The sequence below is a fragment of the Meles meles genome, chromosome 19 (genome assembly GCF_922984935.1).
Source record: "Meles meles chromosome 19, mMelMel3.1 paternal haplotype, whole genome shotgun sequence".
Classification (NCBI taxonomy): Eukaryota; Metazoa; Chordata; class Mammalia; order Carnivora; family Mustelidae; genus Meles; species Meles meles.
Genome location: NC_060084.1, coordinates 59,856,703 through 59,882,942, shown reverse-complemented (window position 1 = coordinate 59,882,942; position 26,240 = coordinate 59,856,703).

Genomic DNA, 26,240 nt, shown 5'->3' with positions numbered 1-26,240 from the left:
AGATGGAGGGCGCTGCTCTCCCTGACTTCTGTACCAGTTAGAGAATACTTGGAACAAGTCTTGCCATACTCCATGCAAATGCATGTTCTTCATCTACAAATTGATGGAGGGTGAAACACCACAGATTACCTGCACCTTCTTGAACCTAGCTAAGTTGGAGATACAGTTTGGCCAGAGCTATTAATCCCAACGCCCTACACACACACATCCTTCCCTTGTGTACTCCAGACCCATTTCCATACACTTTGCTCATTCTCGGCCATGGTCTCTGCAGAGAAGTACAGTATCACAGAGTTGCTGGGACTAAGGTGCTAGGTGCTAATCCAGCACCTTGGACCCAGTTACTATCAGAAATTAATATTCATTTTATTAACAGTTGCATCCCAGGAGATCTTGCCACCACAGCCAATAGAAAAGTCATTACAACAGAGGTCCTAACAACGTGTGTCAATCTCCATGGCTCCACTCCCTGGTTCCGGGGATTGGCTCATCCATAGGCATGTGACCTGGTCCCAGCCAGGGAGGAGACTGCAGAGCTAAGCATGGGCTGGGCAACCCAGGCCAGGGGCTTTTCCATTGTGACTGCAGAAGTGGTCTAGGGCAGGCCCATGCCAGTGCCAGAGAGGGCCCAGAAGGCATGTGTTCTGGAACATTGCTGATGGCTGAATCAGACTCATCCTGAGGCCCACACATGCTAGATCCTGTGCTAAGTCAGGAGAACCCTAAATGTGCTCATGGTCTTGGCCTGAACAAGATGACCATCTGTGTGGTATATAACCCACAAGATATACCCACCCAGCAATGGTGACTTACTCAGCCAAATAATACCTACACAGAATTCAACCACAGATAAACATGTTGGGGGAAGCCCAAGGCCTACAGAGAAGTCGGGGGGGGGCGGTTCCTGAAAGCTTAATTGTTGGCCAATCTCACTATCATCTTTTTTTCCTTTCAAGTGGAGGGGCCGGGGTCAGGCAGGATAGATCCCAGTGTACTCCCACCCAGCCACTGGAAAAGTGTACTCCCACTCTGCCACAGGAAAAGAAGAGCCCTCTCCTCATCATCCATCATGTTGCAAATCTGGGGTGTGAGAAATGACCACCCATGTGCCAAAGGAACCTCCCCCTATATTCTTTCAACCAAGTGTGGCTTGAACATGAGTATGGATAGTCTGTGGCTGCTCTCAATCCACAATGCAAGAGTGGAGTCATTGCCAGAGACACCAGATGGACTGCAACACCTAACAGAAAATCTTTACAAAAGATTTTATACAAAAGTCCCAAAGATCCTAGGATCATGTCCTTCTTTGAGTAGAACATAGTGCCTTCTGGGTAAAATCTAATTTCTTCATCCCCAGAGTCAAGGACTTCATCCTTTTAGCTAGAACGGCATCTCATGCCTCCTCTATTTACACCTTGAATGGCACATCTATAGTTCTGCAGCCCAACGGGAATTCCCTGTTGTTTCCATGGTAGTGATGCTTAGAAACAGAGGTGTAATTGTGAACTTCTGAGGGTGAGCATGTGTTTCCTCCTTAGCCACGGTGTGCAAGGAGAAGACAATAGAGTACCACACTTTCTGTCCCCCAGGAATGGCCGGCCACGCCATGCAGTTCCATAATGATCTCGGAATGAAGCCACCTTCACAGAACAAACTTCATCTGGGAGGACTCCCAAATCCCTTGTCCTGGATACTAGATCCCTCTGAGGCTGGGGGCACACAGAGGGACAGAGACTCCCCCTGCCCATCTGGGTTTTGAAGGATGCCTGCTGTTCCAGGACAAAAGATCCTGAAACCATTCCTGGGCCTGTCACCCTGTCAGTCAGGCATCTGGGAGAGAGATCTACTCCAAGCAGGAAGGACAGACCAAGAGACAACAACTGACAGCCTTGTGTGACATGTGCCATGACAGGGGACACACAGGAGGACTGGGGATGTGCAGGGTTGGCCAGATCTGGGGGTAGGGGGACCAAAAATGCTCCAGGAGGGGGATCACATCTGGGTCACAACAGGGAATGCTCGGGAGGACTGGCGGTGTGTAGGGTTGGCCAGAACGGGGGGCAGGGGGACCGGGAGTGCTCCAGGAGGATATGGCAGCTGTGCCCTTGTGTGGCTACATGTGTCAGTGTGACTGGGCATTGGCCAGACCAGAAATGAGAGTGCAGGCGAGGGGCGGTGTCCCTAAACTGTCTTCTGCAAGGCAAAATTTAGGGAACGAGATTTCTTTCAGTACGATTTCATGTCACATGCATCTGGGAGACCCTAAAGCTGATTGTGTAGAACGTGAAGTATGTAGTTGGCTGTGGCTTTCAAGCTTGAGGTGTGGAGGTCAGATGACTTTTCCCACCTTCATCTCCAACACAAGCACAGGGAACAAAGGCAACACAGATCTACACTTTGAAATGTCAACAGAAATCTGAAAACCCAAGTTCTCCCAGGAGCTAAAGCTTCAGGACCAGCATGATGGGCAGGGGAGGCAGAGAGCAAGGAACCGAAAGAACACACATCATGTGCATGTGAGCTGGCCCACTTCCCTACCTGTCGGAAGCAAGCCGTACCTGCCTGGAGGGAGTCCCCCCTGCACCCGGTCCATCTGTTTGCTGCCCTTGAGTAGAGCAGAGGATGGGCTGAGCTGGGTGTGGGTGTCGGGGGGAGATGGCCAGCTGGCCACAGATGCTACCTGCTGAGGACCTATATAGCACCAGCTCCTGGTCCTCAGCTAAGATGAAACAATATTTATGTTTAGTGACCTATTTCCGGGGACAGGGAATGTGCTCAGTGCTTTGATGATTATATCCTCTCCCATTGTATTTTTTAAAAACCCCTTAGGCAGCTAAGATTGACCCACAGAAATCTGTCCACACTTAATGTACGCAACTTGACCCTGACCCTAACCCTCATCTCTAGTTAAGATATACTCACTTTGGGGTGGGAGTCAAGATGGCGGAGAAGTAGCAGCCTGAGACTACATCAGGTAACAGGAGATCAGCTCGATAGCTTATCTAAACATTGCAAACACCTACAAATCCAACGGGAGAGCGAAGAGAAGAAGAACAACAACTCTAGAAACAGAAAATCAACCACTTTCTGAAAGGTAGGACTGGCGGAGAAGTGAATCTAAAACGACGGGAAGATAGACCACGGGGGGAGGGGCCGGCTCCCGGCAAGCGGCGGAGGAACGGAGCACAAAATCAGGACTTTTAAAAGTCTGTTCCACTGAGGGACATTGCTCCAGGGGCTAAACCGGGGTGAAGCCCACGCGGGGCCAGCGTGGCCCCAGGCCCCGCAAGGTCACAGAAGGATCGGGGGTGTCAGAGTGTCGGAGAGCTTGCAGGTATTAGAACGGAGAAACCGGCTGCAAAGACAGAGCCGAGGACTGAACTCTCAGCTCGGGGTTACCTTGAACTGGTCGCGGGCTGGGTGAGCTCGGAGCGCGGCTAGAGGCTGGGGATACGGGAGTGATTGGGTGCTGTCCTCTGGGGGCGCACTGAGGAGTGGGGCCCCAGGCTCTCGGCTCCTCCGGGCCGGAGACTGGGAGGCCGCCATTTTCATTCCCGTCCTCCGGAACTCTACGGAAAGCGTTCAGGGAACAGAAGCTCCCAAAAGCGAACCCGAGCCGATTACTTAGTCCGGCCGCCGGTAAGGGCGGTGCAATCCCGCCTCGGGCAAAGACACTTGAGAATCACTACAACAGGCCCCTCCCCCAGAAGATCAACAAAATATCCAGCCAGGACGAAGTTCATCTATCAAGGAGAAAGCAGATTCAATTCCTAAGACAGCAGAGCAATTCCAGAGGAGGAGAAAGCAAAGCACGGAACTCATGGCTTTCTCCCCATGATTCTTTAGTCTTGCGGCTACTTCAATTTTTTTTTCTTTTTTCAATTTTTTTTTTCTTTTTTCAATTTTTTTTTCTTTTTTCTTTTTTCTTCTTCTGCTAAATTTTTTAAAAACTTTTACCCTTTTCTTTTTTAACGTTTTTTGACTAGTTCATCTAAATATATATATTTTTTCTTTCTTTTTTATATTTTTTTATTTGTTTTATTTTTTAAATTTTTTTTTTCTTTTTTTTTTTCCTTTTTTTTTCAGAACCTGTTTTTTATCCCCTTTCTCCCCCCCACAATTTGGGGTCTCTTCTGATTTGGTTACAGCGCATTTTTCCGGGGTCTTTGCCACCCTATTAGTAGTTTATTTGCTCCTTCATATCCTCTTATCTGGACAAAATGACAAGGCGGAAAAAATCACCACAAACAAAAGAACAAGAGACAGTACCGAAGGCTAGGGACCTAATCAACACAGACATTGGTACTATGTCAGATCAAGAGTTCAGAATGACGATTCTGAACATTCTAGCCGGGCTCGAAAAAGGCATGGAAGATATTAGAGAAACCCTCTCTGGAGATATTAAAGCCCTTTCTGGAGAAATTAAAGAACTAAAATCTAACCAAGTTGAAATCAAAAAAGCTATTAATGAGGTGCAATCAAAAATGGAGGCTCTCACTGCTAGGATCAATGAGGCAGAAGAAAGAATTAGTGATATAGAAGACCAAATGACAGAGAATAAGGAAGCCGAGCAAAAGAGGGACAAACAGCTACTGGACCATGAGGGGAGAATTCGAGAGATAAGTGACACCATAAGACGAAACAACATTAGAATAATTGGGATTCCAGAAGAAGAAGAAACAGAGAGGGGAGCAGAAGGTCTATTGGAGAGAATCATTGGAGAGAATTTCCCTAATATGGCAAAGGGAACAAGCATCAAAATCCAGGAGATGCAGAGAACCCCCCTCAAAGTCAACAAGAATAGGTCCACACCCCGTCACCTAATAGTAAAATTGACAAGTCTTAGTGACAAAGAGAAAATCCTGAAAGCAGCCCGAGAAAAGAAGTCTGTAACATACAATGGTAAAAATATTAGATTGGCGGCAGACTTATCCACAGAGACCTGGCAGGCCAGGAAGAGCTGGCATGATATATTCAGAGCACTCAACGAGAAAAACATGCAGCCAAGAATACTCTATCCAGCTAGGCTATCATTGAAAATAGAAGGAGAGATCAAAATCTTCCAGGACAAACAAAAACTGAAAGAATTTGCAAACACCAAACCAGGTCTCCAGGAAATATTGAAAGGGGTCCTCTAAGCAAAGAGAGAGCCTAAAAGTAGTAGATCAGAAAGGTACAGAGACAATATACAGTAACAGTCACCTTACAGACTACTAATGGCACTAAATTCATATCTCTCAATAGTTACCCTGAATGTTAATGGGCTAAATGCCCCAATCAAAAGACACAGGGTATCAGAATGGATAAAAAAACAAAACCCATCAGTATGTTGCCTACAAGAAACTCATTTTAGACGCGAAGACACCTCCAGATTTAAAGTGAGGGGGTGGAAAACAATTTACCATGCTAATGGGCATCAGAAGAAAGCTGGGGTGGCAATCCTTATATCAGATCAATTAGATTTTAAGCCAAAGACTATAATAAGAGATGAGGAAGGACACTATATCCTACTCAAAGGGTCTGTCCAACAAGAAGATCTAACAATTTTAAATATCTATGCCCCTAACGTGGGAGCAGCCAACTATATCAACCAATTAATAACAAAATCAAAGAAACACATCAATAATAATACAATAATAGTAGGGGACTTTAACACTCCCCTCACTGAAATGGACAGATCATCCAAGCAAAAGATCAACAAGGAAATAAAGGCCTTAAATGACACACTGGACCAGATGGACATCACAGATATATTCAGAACATTTCATCCCAAAGCAACAGAATACACATTCTTCTCTAGTGCACATGGAACCTTCTCCAGAATAGATCACATCCTGGGTCACAAATCAGGTCTCAACCGGTATCAAAAGATTAGGATTATTCCCTGCATATTTTCAGACCACAATGCTCTGATGCTAGAACTCAATCACAAGACGAAAGCTGGAAAGAACCCAAATACATGGAGACTAAACAGCATCCTTCTAAAGAATGAATGGGCTAACCAGGAAATTAAAGAAGAATTGAAAAAATTCATGGAAACAAATGATAATGAAAACACAACAGTTCAAAATCTGTGGGACACAGCAAAGGCAGTCCTGAGAGGAAAATATATAGCGGTACAAGCCTTTCTCAAGAAACAAGAAAGGTCTCAAGTACACAACCTAACCCTACGCGTAAAGGAGCTGGAGAAAGAACAAGAAAGAAACCCTAAACCCAGCAGGAGAAGAGAAATCATAAAGATCAGAGCAGAAATCAATGAAATAGAAACCAAAAAACAATAGAAAAAATCAATGAAACTAGGAGCTGGTTCTTTGAAAGAATCAATAGGATTGATAAACCCCTGGCCAGACTCATCAAAAAGAAAAGAGAAAGGACCCAAATCAATAAAATCATGAATGAAAGAGGAGAGATCACAACTAACACCAAAGAAATACAGACAATTATAAGAACATACTATGAGCAACTCTACGCCAACAAATTGGACAATCTGGAAGAAATGGATGCATTCCTAGAGACATATAAACTACCACAACTGAACCAGGAAGAAATAGAAAACCTGAACAGGCCCATCACCAGTAAGGAGATTGAAGCAGTCATCAAAAATCTCCAAACAAACAAAAGCCCAGGGCCAGATGGCTTCCCAGGGTAATTCTACCAAACATTTAAAGAAGAACTCATTCCTATTCTCCTGAAACTGTTCCAAAAAATAGAAATGGAAGGAAAACTTCCAAACTCATTCTATGAGGCCAGCATCACCTTGATCCCAAAACCAGACAAGGATCCCACCAAAAAAGAGAACTACAGACCAATATCCTTGATGAACACAGACGCAAAAATTCTCGCCAAAATACTAGCCAATAGGATTCAACAGTACATTAAAAGGATTATTCACCACGATCAAGTGGGATTTATTCCAGGGCTGCAGGGTTGGTTCAACATCCGCAAATCAATCAATGTGATAGAACACATTAATAAAAGAAAGAACAAGAACCATATGATACTCTCAATAGATGCTGAAAAAGCATTTGACAAAGTACAGCATCCCTTCCTGATCAAAACTCTTCAAAGTGTAGGGATAGAGGGCACATACCTCAATATTATCAAAGCCATCTATGAAAAACCCACCGCAAATATCATTCTCAATGGAGAAAAACTGAAAGCTTTTCCGCTAAGGTCAGGAACACGGCAGGGATGTCCATTATCACCACTGCTATTCAACATAGTACTAGAAGTCCTAGCCTCAGCAATCAGACAACAAAAAGAAATTAAAGGCATCCAAATTGGTAAAGAAGTCAAACTATCACTCTTCGCAGATGATATGATACTATATGTGGAAAACCCAAAAGACTCCACTCCAAAACTGCTAGAACTTGTACAGGAATTCAGTAAAGTGTCAGGATATAAAATCAATGCACAGAAATCAGTTGCATTTCTGTACACCAACAACAAGACTGAAGAAAGAGAAATTAAGGAGTCAATCCCATTCACAATTGTACCCAAAACTATAAGATACCTAGGAATAAACCTAACCAAAGAGACTAAGAATCTATATACAGAAAATTATAAAGTACTCATGAAAGAAATTGAGGAAGACACAAAAAAATGGAAAAATGTTCCATGCTCCTGGATTGGAAGAATAAATATTGTGAAAATGTCTATGCTACCTAAAGCAATCTACACATTTAATGCAATCCCTATCAAAATACCATCCATTTCTTTCAAAGAAATGGAACAAATAATCCTAAAATTTATATGGAACCAGAAAAGACCTTGAATAGCCAAAGGAATATTGGAAAAGAAAGCCAAAGTTGGTGGCATCACAATTCCGGACTTCAAGCTCTATTACAAAGCTGTCATCATCAAAACAGCACACAACTGGCACACAAACAGACACATAGATCAGTGGAACAGAATAGAGAGCCCAGAAATCGACCCTCAACTCTATGGCCAACTCATCTTCGACAAAGCAGGAAAGAATGTCCAATGGAAAAAAGACAGCCTCTTCAATAAATGGTGCTGGGAAAATTGGACAGCCACATGCAGAAAAATGAAATTGGACCACTTCCTTACACCACACACGAAAATAGACTCCAAATGGATGAAGGACCTCAATGTGAGAAAGGAATCCATCCAAATCCTTGAGGAGAATGCAGGCAGCAACCTCTTCGACCTCAGCCGCAGCAACATCTTCCTAGGAACAACGGCAAAGGCAAGGGAAGCAAGGGCAAAAATGAACTATTGGGATTTCATCAAGATCAAAAGCTTTTGCACAGCAAAGGAAACAGTCAACAAAACCAAAAGACAACTGACAGAATGGGAGAAGATATTTACAAACGACATATCAGATAAAGGGCTAGTATCCAAAATCTATAAGGAACTTAGCAAACTCAACACCCAAAGAACAAACAATCCAATCAAGAAATGGGCAGAGGACATGAACAGACATTTCTGCAAAGAAGACATCCAGATGGCCAACAGACACATGAAAAAGTGCTCCACGTCACTCGGCATCAGGGAAATACAAATCAAAACCACAATGAGATATCACCTCACACCAGTCAGAATGGCTAAAATTAACAAGTCAGGAAATGACAGATGCTGGCGAGGATGCGGAGAAAGGGGAACCCTCCTCCACTGTTGGTGGGAATGCAAGCTGGTGCAACCACTCTGGAAAACAGCATGGAGGTTCCTCAAAATGTTGAAAATAGAACTACCCTATGACCCAGCAATTGCACTACTGGGTATTTACCCTAAAGATACAAACATAGTGATCCGAAGGGGCACGTGTACCCGAATGTTTATAGCAGCAATGTCTACAATAGCCAGACTATGGAAAGAACCTAGATGTCCATCAACAGATGAATGGATCAAGAAGATGTGGTATATATACACAATGGAATACTATGCAGCCATCCAAAGAAATGAAATCTTGCCATTTGCGACGACGTGGATGGAACTAGAGCGTATCATGCTTAGTGAAATAAGTCAATCGGAGAAAGACAACTATCATATGATCTCCCTGATATGAGGACATGGAGAAGCAACATGGGGGGGTAGGGGGATAGGAGAAGAATAAATGAAACAAGATGGGATTGGGAGGGAGACAAACCATAAATGACTCTTAATCTCACAAAACAAACTGGGGGTTGCTGGGGGGAGGTGGGATTGGGAGAGGGGGAGCGGGCTATGGACATTGGGGAGGGGAGGCGAACCATAAGAGACTATGGACTCTGAAAAACAACCTGAGGGTTTTGAAGGGTCAGGGGTGGGAGGTTGGGGGAACAGGTGGTGGGTAATGGGGAGGGCACGTTTTGCATGGAGCACTGGGTGTTGTGCAAAAAGAATGAATACTGTTACGCTGAAAAAATAAATAAAATGGAAAAAAAAAAGATATACTCACTTTGGAATATTGCTCGCAAATTAGAGGATGGTTCTTAGGAGCTAAGGAATTCAGGGACCAACCCTCATCTGCTCCCTGGAAGCTGGTACATCGGAATACATTTGGCCACGTGGTATCTGGAGAGTGGACACACAGGAGCAACAGAGAGACAACAGTGCCCCAAACCCCACTGCAAAGCCCATGCTTCCTTCATCCTGTCAAACCTTGTCCACTCAATGTTTACAGATCATGGCAGAGATTAAGAAAAGTGTGACTAGGCTGAAGTTTTTAAAACCAAACAAATTCTTTCAACCTGTTCAGAATAGAAGATGTTTTCTAAAATCTCAGAGTTGGTGAGCAGAGGAAGGCCCAGGGACCTGGGAAAAGGCTATTACTGTTGAATCTCTTCAGGTCTACTTGGGAAACAAGGATGACTTATATTCCACTTCATTGCAGGAAGAATGGGTGTCCACTCACAATACTGAATCCATACAGAATAGTGCAGCTCAGAGGAAAACAAAGGAGAATCCACAGCCTCCAGAAGCAGAGAAAGAGCCACACCCAGGAAGCAAGAAGGCAGACCAGGAAGACTCTGTGCAGGTCAGTTTGCATTTCTGGAGATCCTCTGGAGCTAGACTGCCCCCAGTGCCCCCGTGGTCGTGGGTCAGGCCCAGCACACACCTGACGCTGCACTGTTGGAACCCTGACAAGCCTCCTGGTCCCTTCCTCCATGAGACATCCCCTACCCCTGGATGACTCCAGCCTGCTTCTTGGGCCTCCCACTCTCCTTTCTGACCCCATCATTCACTTTTCCCATCATGGCCATAATACAGAGTATGTTGAACTACCTTCTATTCTGTCATTTAAATGTGTTTTTGTGGGTTTTTTTTTTGTCGTGTTTGTTCTAAAACTAAACCTTGCATCATCTATCCTGATGTAGAATCACTTGTTGCTTTGTATGACTGAACTGTGGACTCCGAGTGCCCTCAGTGTCATGGGGCTAGTGTCCAGGGTGAGGTCCTTACTAAGCTGACCCAGTGGTTACACTGAAGGCCTGACCCAGGCACTACTGTCTTTGTGCAAGTAAGACAGCACAGCCAAAACCTGGGTTTGGGTTCAGAACGGCTCATGGCCCCTCAGCCACATCGGATGGCATGGGGCACACCCTGAAAACAGTTGCTGTCCAGTGTCACTCTGGGGAATTTCTAAGGAGTAGCCATTGTGTCAAAAGGGGGAACTCAATAGAAGCAGGGACAATGGGAGTCAGAATTCCTGAGATAGAATCCACCTTGGAGACTGCCCAGAACTTCCTAGGAGTTCATTCCATCGTCTTGCATGAATCAATTCAACTAAAAACATTTCCTCATTTTAGAAATGATGAGCCTTGGGATGCCTAGGTGGCTCAGTTGGTTAAGTTGCTGCCTTCAGCTTAGGTCATGATCCAAGTATCAGGGATCAAGTCCCACATTGGGCTCCTTGCTCAGCAGGGAGCCTGCTTCTCCCTCTGCCTGCCATTCTGTCTGCCTGTGCTCTCTCTGTCTCGTTCTCTAACAAATAAATAAATAAAATCTTTTAAAAAAGAAAGAAAGAAATGATGAGTCTCAAACTCTGATAAAATGACTCTCCTAGGTCATATTGGAAATCAGTGAAAGAGCCAGACTGAGCCTGGAGATGGCCTCCAGCAGGATCCCCTAACTGGCTTCAGCTAGAGCTGCAATCACCCATTTATCTTTCCTGCACTCCCCCACTGTCATGGGACTCTTCATGGGGCCTATTTTGGGAACAAGGGTCATGTCAGTGCCACAGAAACCTCTGACACTGGTTCTAATGAGACTCTGTGATGTCAATGGAGTCCCAAGCCATAGGCCATCTCAGAGTTTGTCTGCAAAGATACAGTTGGTGGGAAAGCCACATGCTGACAGAGGGTGGAGGAAAATGGAAAAGCTAGGGAAAGAAGGGTTGCTCAGGGCGCCTGGGTGGCTCAGTGGATTAAGCCGCTGCCTTCGGCTCAGGTCATGATCTCAGGGTCCTGGGATCGAGCCCCGCATCGGGCTCTCTGCTCTGCAGGGAGCCTGCTTCCTCCTCTCTCTCCGCCTGCTTCTCTGCCTACTTGTGATCTCTGCCTGTCAAATAAATAAAATAAAATCTTTTTAAAAAATTTTAAAAAAAATTTTTTTATTTGTTTATTTACAGCATAACAGTGTTCATTGTTTTGGCATCACACCCAGTGCTCCATGCAGTACGTGCCCTCCCTATTACCCCCCACCTGGTTAAAAAAAAATTTTTTTGAAGGGTTGCTCACGTCACATCTGGCCCCACATGATACGTGGTGTTCAGCAGTGTAAGTCCCCCAAATGCCCTCCAGCGGCTTCACAGAACTCACCCCTACATTTTGTGTTTTGAAGCTGAGCTTCTACATGGGTCATAAGCATTCCAGCTAGCTCAGGGAAGCATGACACAGGACATAATGAAGCCACAGCCCTGACAAATATATAGTCATGGAGCAATAGCTTTCTCCAAAATTATTCTGATACGGTAAAAATTTCATTGATAAAACATGGATATTTTTGATTAAAAAGAAAAACATACTTGTTGAATTAATAATAATTAATAAATATTTATGGAGTATCTACTTAGTGCAAATGTATAGCTCAGGTCCCACCTGGGAGCTTGCAACGAGTGTGGGATATAATCAATAAATCAATGATAGGAAGGAATGCAGGCTGAGGGCTAAGAGAACCATTCCATTCAGAGACACCCATAAAGGGAGTCCACTGAGAAGATGATTTTAGCCAAGACTGGAAAGACAGGGCCGGCAAATTCATCTGTGAGACAAGTCACAGAGCAATTCAATTTTTAATTATTTTGACTATAAAACATAAATGTCAAGAAGTATTGTCTTAAGTGTTGCTTTTGGAACATTTTGTTCTTCTCCATAACTATCTGGGTTACATGCTAAACTTTGCTCACTGTAAAATACTCTCAGAAAATGTCTTATTTAAGCATGGACATCTTGTATTAAAGGCAAATAAATTAACCCCTAAAAACCCCTAAACCCTAACCCTAACCCATGACCCTAAATCCTGACCCCAACCTGACCCTTGGCTGGGCTCCAAGGGGTCTTTCCCCAGAGACCTAACTGACACCACAGTCCCAGGACTGGGGACACCTGAACAATTTCAGAGGACTCCGTCTGCCACCCAGAAGGAAACCATGGCATTTGGAACTCCGGAAATGATTCAGAGCAGGAGAAATCTGCATGGCCACCTGAGGCCACCCCCACATTCCGTGGCCCACAGGACACAAGCCACACACTCAACTCAGCCCTCTGGGAGTCTTGCCACACAGCTGGAAGGTTGAACCTGCCATGATCCTAGGCCCCAATCCTAACCCTAGGTTGGCTTTTTTTTAAGATTTTATTTATTTATTTGACACAGAGAGAGAGGTCACAAGTAGGCAGAGCAGCAGGCAGAGATAGAGGGGGAAGCAGGCTCCCCGCTGAGCAGAGCCCAATGCAGGGCTAGATCCCAGGACCCTGAGATCATGACCTGAGCCAAAGGCAGAGGTTTAACCCACTGAGCCACCCAGGCGCCCCCCTAGGTTGGCTTCTTAAAGGACCACACCCAGAGGCCTGGCTCCAAATCCCCAGGGAATGGGGACACCTGAGCGAAGCACAGGCTCATCCTACAACAAAGTCAGAAATCATGCCCTTTGGAACTGCAGAAAGGATTTAGAGCAGGAGAAATCTGAATGACATATTGAACCAATCCCTGCTTATTTATACTTTCATATCAGACTGAATACAGAGCCTGAGCCTGATACTCTCCTTAACTCTAGCCCTCAATTCAGATGTCACTGGAGGTCTCCACACCTAAGCAAATCATACCTTCCATGCTCCTGGCACTACCCCTAATCTAGCTGAAGACATAGATGAAAACATGAACACACCTTTCTACCAAGAGGACATACAAGCGACCAAGAGACACACAAAAAAGTGCTCCACAGCAATAGCCATCAGGGAAATACAAATCAAAACCACAGTGAGATACCATCTTACAACAGATGGCATGGCTAAAATTATCAAGGCAGGGAACAACAAATGCTGTTGGGGACACAGTGACAGGGGAACACTCTTACACTGCCAGTGGGAATGCATGCTTCTACAGCCACTCTGCCACATGTTATCGAGCTTCTTCCAGAATTTAAAAATAGAGCTACCCTACAACACAGCAATTGCACTACTAGGTACTTAACCCAAAGATACAGATTGTGGGGCATCTGGGTGGTTCAGTGGGTCAAGCCTCTGCCTTCAGCTCAGGTCATGATCTCAGGGTCCTGGGACTGAGCCCCCCATCGGGCTCTCTGCTCATCAGGGAGCCTGCTCCCCACCCCCCGCCTGTCTCTCTCCCTACTTGTGATCTCTCTCTCTCTCTCTCTCTCTGTCGAATAAATAAATAAAATCTTAAAGAAAATACAGATTGAGTGAAAAATAGTGGCATCTGCCCCCCAATGTTCATTACAGCATTATTCACTCTAGCCAAACTGTGGAAAGAGCCCTGATATCTATGGACAGAAGAATGGATAAAGAAGATGTGGTTCATATCTACAACAGAATATTATTCAGCCATCAGAGAGGATGAAGACTAACCCTCACATCTACCTGGATGGAACTGGTGGGTATTACGCTGAGCAAAATAAGGCTATCAGAGAAAGACAATTGGCACATGAGTTCACTCATGTGTGAAATAGAAGAAACACCACAGAGGATCAGAGGGGAAGGGAGGGAAAACTGAATGAGAAGTCATCAGAGAGGGAGAAAAACCATGAGAGACTCTTCATTACAGAAGCAAACTGAGGGTTGCTGGAGGGGAGGGGGATGGGGGATGGGGTAACTAGGTGGTGGGCATTAAAGAGGGCACATGATGCAATGAGCACTGGGCGGTATACACATCTGATCTATTATTGAGCACTACATCTGAAACTAATGATGTGCTAAAGTTGGCTCATTGAAAATAAGTTAAATAAAAAGAACTCAAGCAAACACTCCTAAAAATTTGTATGGAGCCACCAAAGATACTGAACTGCCAATGCAATGTTGAGAAGAAAAACAAGGCTGGAGGAGTCACAATTCCAGATTTCAAGTTATACTATGAAGCTGTGGTCATCCTAACAGTATATACTGGCACAAAAATACACACAGCGATCTAGGGAACAGGATAGAAGCTCAGATATAAACCCACAATTGTGTGGTCTATTAGTCTTCCACAAAGCAGGCAAGACCTCAGTGGGAAACTGGAAACCAGAAAAATCCTCCAAGAGGGCACAGACCGTAACTTCTTGACATGGACCAACGCAACATTTTTCTAGACTGTCTCCTGAGGCAAAGGAAATACAAGCAAAAATAAACAACTGGGACTGTATCACAATAAAAAGTTTCCACACAGCAAAAGAACTAGGAATAAGTAATAATAATAAGACAACCTACTGAAAGGATATTTTGCAAATATCCTATACAATGAAGGGATAGTGTCCAAAATATGTGGAGCGGTTACAACTTAACACCCTAAAAACAAATAATCCAGTTTAAAAATAGTCTGAAGACATGAACAAACATTTCTCCAAAGAAGAACTACAGATGGCCAGCGGTCCCATAAAAAGAAGTTCACCATCACCCAAGCTCAAGAAAATGCAAATCAGAAATATAATGAGATATTACCACATACTGTCAGAATGGTTCCCATCAACAGCACAAGGAACGACAGGTGCTGGGAGTATGTGGGGAAAGGGGACCCTCGTGCACTGTTGGTGGAAAACCAACCTACTGCAACCACTCTGGGAAACAGTATGGAAGGTCCTCAAGGCATTAAACATAGAGCTTCTTGGGCTCCAGCAACCACACTACTAGGTTCTTACCCAAAGCATATGAAAACAGTAACTCAAAAGCATACACACACCCCTATGTTGCCTGCAGCATTATTTACAAGATCACAATATGGAAGCAACCCAAGTGTCTGTGGATAAAGTGATAAATGAGGTGAGAGATGGGTACACACACACACAGTGGAATATTATTCAGCCATAAAAAGTGAAATCTTACCGTTGGCAGCCACATGGATGGATGTAGAGAGGATTAACCTAAGTGAAATCAGTCAGTCAGAGAAAGACAATATCATAGTTTGTCACTCTTGTGTAGAATTGAAGAAACAAACATACATAAGTAAAGGAGAAAAAAGAGACAAACCAAAATACAGATTCTTAACAATGGGGAACAAACCGATGGTTACCAATGGGGAGGTGGCTGGAGGGATGGGTGAAACAGATAAAAGGGCCTGAGAGTACCCTTTTCTTGATGAGCACTGAGTGATATAGAGAATTACTGACTCACTATTGTACACCTGAAACTCATATAGCACTGTATGTCAACTCGACTGGAATTTAAATAAACAATAAAAAAAATTTTTCTTTCAGTAACTTATTTGAAAAAGCTTTGGTACACAACGTCCACATGTCCTACTTGGGAGTATTTCCTCGACAATATTCATTCACTCCATGCCTGGAATTCAAATTTCACTGAATTCTTCTATTTTCCCTGTTAATCCTAGCCCCCAGGAGCCATGGTCCCTTTCCATCCAGGATCAGCACCTATGCATTCAAGAGAGTGTAAGTAGAGATAGAAGCCATGTTACAATCCAGAAAGCTATTACTGTTTCTGTTTTAGAATGAGATGGTCACAGAGTGTGGGACAGGTTTCAGAGCAGGTTTGTTCTCTATCCTGGATCACTAATTCAGTTGTCGTCCCCTGGATCCGTTTGGCTAATAGGTTCTCTGTGGACAAGCTTGCTTCCAAGCACATCCATTGAAGACACAAAGGTGGGTGGGCTCAGTGCAGGACAGGAAGCAGGTCAAGTACAGACAAGGATAAAATCCCTCCCCTGATCCAGAAACCACCATGGGTGCAGGTATGGAAGACAGAAGCAATGGGAAGCCACCAAGCTCACCACTGAAGGCAGGAGGCACGGGTCAAGGGATCTCGAGATGCTGGGTATGGAGGCTGCTCTGAGCTACCTCTGGGAGGGAGAAGGGGGAAGGCATGAGAAAAAGTAACTGCCTTCACCTGGCTCATGCCAGCCGCTCACTCCTCCTGGCACATATCAGTCTACACAGCTGACACAGCCTGGGCTCAGGATGGGCTGGCTCTGGTCCCTCAGCACTCAGTGGGACAGCTGGCTCCAGGGCTCAGGAACATGCTGAGGGAGGTGGCAGGGAAGGCTGTCCCTCCCAGGTCATCGCCTCTTTGAGCAGACAGCCCTGCAGGACTGCTGAAACCCCACTGAGAGGTTCGAAAGACATGCCATGGATGAACTAAAGCATGGAGAAACAGAAAACAATATCATTATTAAGGTCAGACCTATCAGCTCAGGACATGGGGACAGCTTCGCTGAGAGGACTAAGGATAGGGCAGGCAATCCTGAAAAGGAAGATGTGGCTCTAATGATTGGGGACCTGCAGCCCCTTCCAGGCAGGGCATCATCCTCACCTCACAGGGGACCAATGGAAGTATTCCATCAGGGGACTTACGAGCACTGACTCTCGAGAAAGCTACCCTGGCATCGGGTCACACAAGGCAGAGGATGAGGGCCTGATGGAGGCGGACAATACCCTGGGGGGCCATGGGCCAAGAGCAGAGGTTCATGGCCATGAATATGATAAAACGTAGGAGGAAGCTGCATGGGAGCCAGTTGGCATCAAAGTGCCATGGACACAGTGCCCACAGCTATAGTGGCTGGGCACCATCTGTGCCAGGCATAGTTCACTCCAGTGGGCTCCAGATGAGTGCTGACCACAACCCTAGGAAGTGTGCACTACCACTGCCCATCTCTCTCCATGCTGGTGCTAGAAATCACAGTCACCAGATCGTGATCAGTTTTCATGGAAACTGAGCACTGGGTCTCATGACACACTACCCCTCTGGTGGCAGTCTAGTGTGACCCTTGTGCCTGGCCAGAGACTGCTGTCTACCTGTCTCTACACAACTCAACAGAGTTGTGTAGAGTGTCCATAGTTGTGTGGGTGTTCATGAATTCCACAGGTTCTGGGGACAGATCCACAGGCCCCACTACCCCGCCCACCACCAACACACAGTGGATCACTCGAGACCTCAGATATTGTCATGAAATTCACTATGCCCTGTTTCTGTCACTTGCTACAGAAAGTTGGGGGGGGTTATATTTTATTTATTTATTTGTCAGAGAGAGAGCACATGCAGGCAGAGTGTCAGGCAGAGGCAGAGAGAGAAGCAGGCTCCCCACTAGACAAGGAGCCCGATGCAGGACTTGATCCCAGGACCCCGGGACCATGACCTGAGCTGAAGGCAGCGGCTCAACCAACTGAGCCGCCCAGCCATCACTAGAAAGTCAGGTTTTGATACCCCAATTTACCATACATCCTAGTTGCTGACTTGGGGTCATGCCATGAACCCACATGGAACCTTTCTGTTAGGGAAGGCCACTCTGCACCTCCTGGAAAATGTTTCTAAGGAATTACAAGTCTATCAGGGCTACAGTGTGAACAGTGGTACACAGCCTGCATGGTAGTAATTAGTAATCTAACAAGGGTTGACCAACTCCTCCAGTCTCACAAACCCTTCTTCTGTCCCCATGGGAGTCATGGCCTGCCCTCGGAAAATACCCTAGGAAAACTAACCTTTAAACTGAATGCTCCCTTCATGCTCTGGTTCAAATCCTGACCAACCACAATAGTATGAAATAGAAATTAGTCAAAAGAAGAAAATGGGACAGTCACAAATATGTGGAAATTTAACAAGATGCTAGTACACAACCAAGAGTCAAATAAGAAATCAAAAGAAAATTTAAAATTACCTTGAGACAAACCAAAAAGAAAACCTATGAAAAGTTATGGGAGGGGGAGGAGTCAAGATGGTGGAGAAGTAGCAGGCTGAGATGACATCAGGTAGCAGATCAGCTAGATAGCTTATCAAACCATTGAGAACACCTACAAATCCAACAGGAGATCAAAGAGAAGAAGAGCAACAATTCTAGAAACGGAAAATTGACCACTTTCTGAAAGGTAGGACCTGTGGAGAAGTGAATCCAAAGCGATGGGAAGATAGACCACGGGGGGAGGGGCCGGCTCCTGGCAAGCGGCAGAACAATGGAACACAAAATCAGGACTTTTAAAAGTCTGCTCCACTGAGGGAGATTGCTCCAGAGGCTAAACTGGGGTGAAGACCATGCGGGGTCAGCATGGCCCCAGGTCCCGTGGGTTCACGGATGGATCGGGGGTGTCTGAGTGTCACAGAGCTCACAGGTATTAAAGCGGGGAAGCCGGCTACAGAGACAGAGCCGAGGAGTGAGCTCTCAGCTCAGGGTTACCTTGAACCGGCCACAGGCTGGGTGAGCTCGGAGCGCTGCTGGAGGCCAGGGAGACGGGAGTGATTGAACGCTTTTCTCTTAGGGCACACTGAGGAGTGGGGCCCCGAGCTCTCAGTTCCTCTGGGCCAGAGATTAGGACACCACCATTTTCATTCCCCTCCGATGAAACTCTACGGAAAGTGTTCAGGGAACAAAAGCTCCCAAAAGCGAACCTGAGCGGATTACTTAGCCTGGCCCCTTATCAGGGTGGTGTAATTCTGCCTCGGGCAAAGACACTTGAGAATCACTACAACAGGCCCCTCCCCCAGAAGATCAACAAGAAATCCAGCCAAGACCAAGTTCCCTTACCAAGGAGAACAGCGAAATTCCAGAGAAGGAGAAAGCAAAGCATGGAATTCATGGCTTTCTCCCCATGATTCTTTAGTCTTGTGGTTAATTTTTTTTTTATTTTATTTTTTCTTCTGCTAAACTTTTTTTAAAACTTTTAAACTTTTTTTAACTTTTGCCCTACCTCTTTTAACATTTATTAACTAGTTTATCTTAACGATATTTTTCATTAAAAAAATAATAATAATCTTTTTTGAGCCTTCATTATTATAATCAGATTTTATCCTTCATTGTATCTAACTTTATTTTTTGTATACACATAGGGTTTTTTCTTCTAAAAAATTTGGGGTACAACTTCTTCTAATAGAACTAAATATACCCTAAATCTAGCTCCAGGCTTGTTCTAGTCTCCAGCCCAAGCAAATTCTCTCCACTTTCTTTTTCTTTATTCTCCCAACCAACTTACTTTATCAACTCCTTTTTTAGAAATTAAGAAAAAAATATTTTTCATCTTTATAGGCATATTCCATCCCTTCATTGTGTTTACCCTTATATATGTTTTTCATTCTTTAAAATTTTGGGAGGTAGTTTCTTCTAAGAGACCAAAATACTCCCAAATTTAAGTGGGTGACCCTGTTCTAGTCATCAGTCTAATATATATATATATATTCATATATATATATATATATTCTTATATATATATTCTTATATATATGTATATTCTTATATATATATTCTTATATATATCTTATTATATATAATAATATATAATATATATATAATATATATAAGATATATAATAAGATATATATAAGATTATATATATTCTTATATATAAGAATATGTATATATTCTTATATATAAGAATATGTATATATTCTTATATATATTCTTATATATAAGAATATATATATATTCTTTTTTTATATTTTTTCTTTGTTTTCTTTTTTTAATTTTTTTTCTGATCTTTTTATCCCCTTTCTCCCTCCCATGATTTGGGGTCTCTTCTGATTTGGTTAAAGCACATTTTTCTGGGGTCTTTGCCACCCTTTTAGTATTTTATTTGATCCTTCATATCCTCTTATCTGGACAAAATGACAAGGCGGAAAAACTCACCACAAAAAAAAGAACAAGAGGCAGTACCAAAGGCTAGGGACCTAATCAATACAGACATTGGTAATATGTCAGATCTAGAGTTCTGAATGACGATTCTCAAAGTTCTAGCCAGGCTCAAAAAAGGCATGGAAGGTATTAGAGAAACCCTCTCTGGAGAGATAAAAGTCCTTTCTGGAGAAATAAAAGAGCTAAAATCTAACCAAGTTGAAATCAAAAAAGCTATTAATGAGGTACAATAAAAAATGGAGGCTCTTACTGCTAGGATAAACGAGGCAGAAGAAAGAATTAGTGATATAGAAGACCAAATGACATAGAATAAAGAATCTGAGAGAAAGAGAGACAAATACTGGACCACAAAGGGAAAATTAAAGAGATAAGTGACACCATAAGATAAAACAACATTAAAATAATTGGGATTCCAGAAGAAGAAGAAAGAGAGAGGGGAGCAGAAGGTATATTGGAGAGAATTATTGTAGAGAATTTCCCTGATATGGCAGAGGGAACAAGCATCAAAATCCAGGAGGTGCAGAGAACCCCCCTCAAAATCAATAAGAATAGGTCCACACCCAGTTGCCTAACAGTAAAATTTACAAGTCTTAGCAACAAAGAGAAAATCCTGAAAGCAGCCCGAGAAAAGAAGTCTGTAACATACCATGGTAAAAATATTAGATTGGCAGCAGACTTATCCACAGAGACCTGGCAGGCCAGAAAGGACTGTCATGATATATTCAGAGCACTAAGGAGAAAAACATGCAACCAAGAATATTATATCCAGCTAGGCTATCATTGAAAATAGGAGAGATAAAAAGCTTCCAGGACAAACAAAAACTGAAAGAATTTTCAAACACCAAACCAGCTCTACAGGAAATATTCAAAGGGGTCCTCTAAGCAAAGAGAGACCCTAAAAGTAGTAGATCAGAAAGGAAAAGAGACAATATATAGTAACAGTCACCTTACAGGCAACACAATGGCACTAAATTCATATCTCTCAATAGTTACCCTGAATGTTAATGGGCTAAATGCCCCAATCAAAAGACACAAGGTATCAGAATGGATAAAAAAATCAAAACCCATCAATATGCTGCCTACAAGAAACTCATTTTAGACCCAAAAACACCTCCAGATTTAAAATGAATGGGTGGAAAACAATTTACCATGCTAATGGACATCAGAAGAAAGCTGGGGTGGCAATCCTTATATCAGATCAATTAGATTTTAAGCCAAAGACTGTAATAAGAGATGAGGAAGGACACTATATCCTACTCAAAGGGTCTGTCCAACAAGAAGATCTAACAATTTTAAATATCTATGCCCCTAACATGGGAGCAGCCAACTATATAAACCAATTAATAACAAAATCAAAGAAACACATTGACAATAATACAATAATAGTAGGGGACTTTAATACTCCCCTCACTTAAATGGACAGATCATCCAAGCAAAAGATCAACAAGGAAATAAAGGTCTTAAATGACACACTGGACCAGATGGACATCACAGATATATTCAGAACATTCCATCCCAAAGCAACAGAATACATATTGTTCTCTAGTGCACATGGAACATTCTCCAGAACAGATCACATCCTGGGTCATAAATCTGGTCTCAACCAGTATCAAAAGATTGGGATCATTCCCTGCATATTTTCAGACCACAATGCTCTGAAGCTAGAACTCAATCACAAGAGGAAATTTGGAAAGAACCCAAATACATGGAGAATAAACAGCATCCTTCTAAAGAATGAATGGGTCAACCAGGAAATTAAAGTAGAATTGAAAAAATTGATGGAAACAAATGATAATGAAAACACAACTGTTCAAAATCTGTGGGACACAGCAAAGGCAGTCCTAAGAGGAAAATATATAGCGATATAAGCTATAGAAAGCTTGAGAAAGCTCAAGAAACAAGAAAGGTCTCAAATACACAACGTACCCCTACACCTAAAGGAGCTGGAAAAAGAAAAACAAAGAAAGACTAAACCCAGCAGGAGAAGAGAAATAATAAAGATCAGAGCAGAAATCAATGAAATAGAAACCAATAAACAAACAAACAAACAAAAAAACAATAGAACAAATCAATGAAACTAGAAGCTAGTTCTTTGAAAGAATTCATAAGATTGATAAACCCCTGGCCAGACTTAGCAAAAAGAAAAGAGAAAGGAACCAAAAAATAAAATCATGAATGAAAGAGGAGAGATCACAACCAACACCAAAGAAATACAAACAATTATAAGATCATACTATGAGCAACTCTACGCCAACTAATTTGACAATCTGGAAGATTAAATGGATGCATTCCTAGAGACGTATAAACTACCACAACTGAAACAGAAAGAAATAGAAAACCTGAACGGACCCATAACCAGTAAGGAGATTGAAACAGTCATCAAAAATCTTCAGACAAAAGCCCAGGGCCAGATGGCTTCCCAGGGGAATTCTACCAAACATTTAAAGAAGAGTTAATTCCTATTCTCCTGAAACTGTTCCAAAAAATAGAAATGGAAGGAAAGCTTCCAAACTCATTTTATGAGGCCAACATCACCTTGATCCCAAAACCAGACAAGGATCCCATCAAAAAGAGAATTACAGACCAATATCCTTGATGAACACAGATGCGAAAATTCTCACCAAAATACTAGCCAATAGGATCCAACAGTACATTAAAAGGATTATTCACCACGATCAAGTGGGATTTATTCCAGGGCTGCAAGTTTTTTTCAACATCTGCAAATCAATCAATTGATACAATACATTAATAAAAGAAAGAACAAGAGCCATATGATACTCTCAATAGATGCTGAAAAAGCATTTGACAAAGTACAGCATCCCTTCCTGATCAAAACTCTTCAGAGTGTAGGGATAGAGGGCACATACCTCAATATTATCAAAGCCATCTATGAAAAACCAACTGCAAATATCATTCTCAATGGAGAAAAACTGAAAGCTTTTCCGCTAAGGTCAGGGACACTGCAGGGATGTCCATTATCACCACTGCTATTCAACATAGTACTAGAAGACCTAGCCTCAGCAATCAGACAACAAAAAGAAACTAAAGGCATCCAAATCAGCAAAGAAGAAGTCAAACTATCATTCTTTGCAGATGATATGATACTGTATGTGGAAAACCCAAAAGACTCCACTCCAAAACTGCTAGAACTTGTACAGGAATTCAGTAGTGTCAGGATATATAATCAATGCACAGAAATAAGATGCATTTCTTTATATCAATGACAAGACAGAAGAAAGAGAAATTAAGGAGTTCCTCCCATTTATAATTGCACCCAAAACCATAAGATACCTAGGAATAAACCTAACCAAAGAGGCAAAGAATCTATACTCAGAAAACTATAAAGAACTCATGAAAGAAATAGAGGAAGACACAAAAAAAATGGAAAAATGTTCCATGCTCATGGATTGGAAGACAAATATTGTGAAAATGTCTATGCTACCTAAAGCAATCTACACATTTAATGCAATCCCTATCAAAATACCATAATGTTTTTTCAAAGAAGTGGAACAAATAATCCTAAAATTTATATGGAACCAGAAAAGACCTTGAATAGCCAAAGGAATATTGAAAAAGAAAGCCAAAGTTGGTGGCATCATAATTCCAGACTTCAAGCTCTATTACAAAGCTGTCATCATCAAGACAGTATGGTACTGGCACAAAAACAGACACATAGATCAATGGAACAGAATAGAGAGCCTAGAAATAGGCCCTCAACTCTATGGTCAACTAATCTTTGACAAAGCAGGAAAGAATGTCCAATGGAGAAAAGACAGCCTCTTCAGCAAATAGTGTTGGGAAAATTGGACAGCCACATGCAGAAAAATGAAATTGGACCATATCCTTACACCACACATGAAAAGAGACTCAAAATGGATGAAGGACCTCAATGTGAGAAGGGAATCCATCAAAATCCTTGAGGAGAATGCAGGCAGCAACCTCTTCGACCTCAACCGTAGCAACATCTTCCTAGGAACATCACCAAAGGCAAGGGAAGCAAGGGCAAAAATGAACTATTGGGATTTCATCAAGATCAAAAGCTTTTTTTTAATATTTTATTTATTTAACAGAGAGAAATCACAACTAGGCAGAGAGGCAGGCAGAGAGAGAGGAGGAAGTAGGTTCCCTGCGGAGCAGAGAGCCTGACGTGGGGCTCGATCCCAGGACCCTGAGATCATGACCTGAGCCGAAGGCAGCAGCTTAATCCACTGAGCCACCCAGGCGCCCCAAGATCAAAAGCTTTTGCACAGCAAAGGAAACAGTTAACAAAATCAAAAAACAAGTGACAGAATGGGAGAAGATATTTGCAAACGACGTATCAGATAAAGGGCTAGTATCCAAAATCTATAAAGAGCTTAGCAAACTCAACACCCAAAGAACAAATAATCCAATCAAGAAATGGGCAGAGGACATCAACAGATATTTCTGCAAAGAAGACATCCAGATGGCCAACAGACACATGAAAAAATGCTCCACATCACTCAGCATCAGGGAAATACAAATCAAAACTACAATGAGATACCACCTCACACCAGTCAGAATGGCTAAAATTAACAACTCAAGAAATGAGAGATGCTGGTGAGGATGCAGAGAAAGGGGAACCCTCCTACACTGTTGGTGGGAATGCAGGCTGGTGCAACCACTCTGGAAAACAGCATGGAGGTTTTCAAAAAGTTGAAAATAGAGCTACCCTATGACCCAGCAATTGCACTACTGGGTATTTACCCTAAAGACACAAACGTAGTAATCCGAAGGGGCACATGCACCCAAATGTTTATAGTAGCAATGTCCACAATAGCCAAACTATTGAAAGAACCTAGATGTCCATCAACAGAAGAATGGATAAAGAAGAGGTGGTATATATATATATATATACACAATGGAATACTATGCAGCCATCAAAAGAAATGATATCTTGCCATTTGTGACGAGGTGGATGGAACTAGAGGGTATTATGCTTAACGAAATAAGTCAATCGAAGAAAGACAACTATCACATGATCTCCTTGATATGAGGAAATGGAGCTGCAATGTGGGGGGTTTGGGGGGTAGGAAAAGAATAAATGAAACAAGATGGGATCAGGAGGGAGACAAACCATAAGAAACTCTTAATCTCACAAAAAGCAACCTGAGGATGGAGGGAACATTCCTGAACTTCATAAAATCATCTATGAAAGACCCACAGCAAGTATCATCCTTAATGGGAAAAAGCTTGCAGCCTTCCCATTGAGATCAGGAACACGACAAGGATGCCCACTCTCACCACTCTTGTTCAACATAGTATTAGAAGTCCTAGCAATGACAATCAGACAACAAAGAGAAATAAAAGGTATCCAAATTGGCAAGGAAGAAGTCAAACTCTCTCTCTTCGCAGATGACATGATTCTTTATATGGAAAACCCCAAAGACTCCACCCCCAAACTACTAGAACTCATACAGCAATTCAGTAACGTGGCAGGATACAAAGTCAATGTACAGAAATCAGTGGCTTTCTTATACACTAACAATGAAAATACAGAAAGGGAAATTAGAGAATCGATTCCATTTACTATAGCACCAAGAACCATAAGATACCTGGGAATAAACCTAACCAAAGAGGTAAAGGACCTGTACTCGAGGAACTACAGAACACTCATGAAAGAAACTGAAGAAGACACAAAAGGATGGAAGACTGTTCCATGCTCTTGGATTGGAAGAATAAACATTGTTAAAATGTCTATACTGCCTAGAGCAATCTATACTTTTAATGCCATTCTGATCAAAATTCCACGGGTATTTTTCAAAGAGCTGGAGCAAACAATCCTAAAATTTGTATGGAATCAGAAGAGACCTTGAATTGCTAAGGAAATGTTGAAAAACAAAAACAAAACTGGCGGCATCACGTTACCCGATTTCAAGCTTTACTACAAAGCTGTGATAACCAATCAGCGTGGTACTGGCATAAAAACAGACACATAGATCAGTGGAACAGAGTGGAGAGCCCAGATATGGACCCTCAACTCTATGGTGAAATAATCTTCG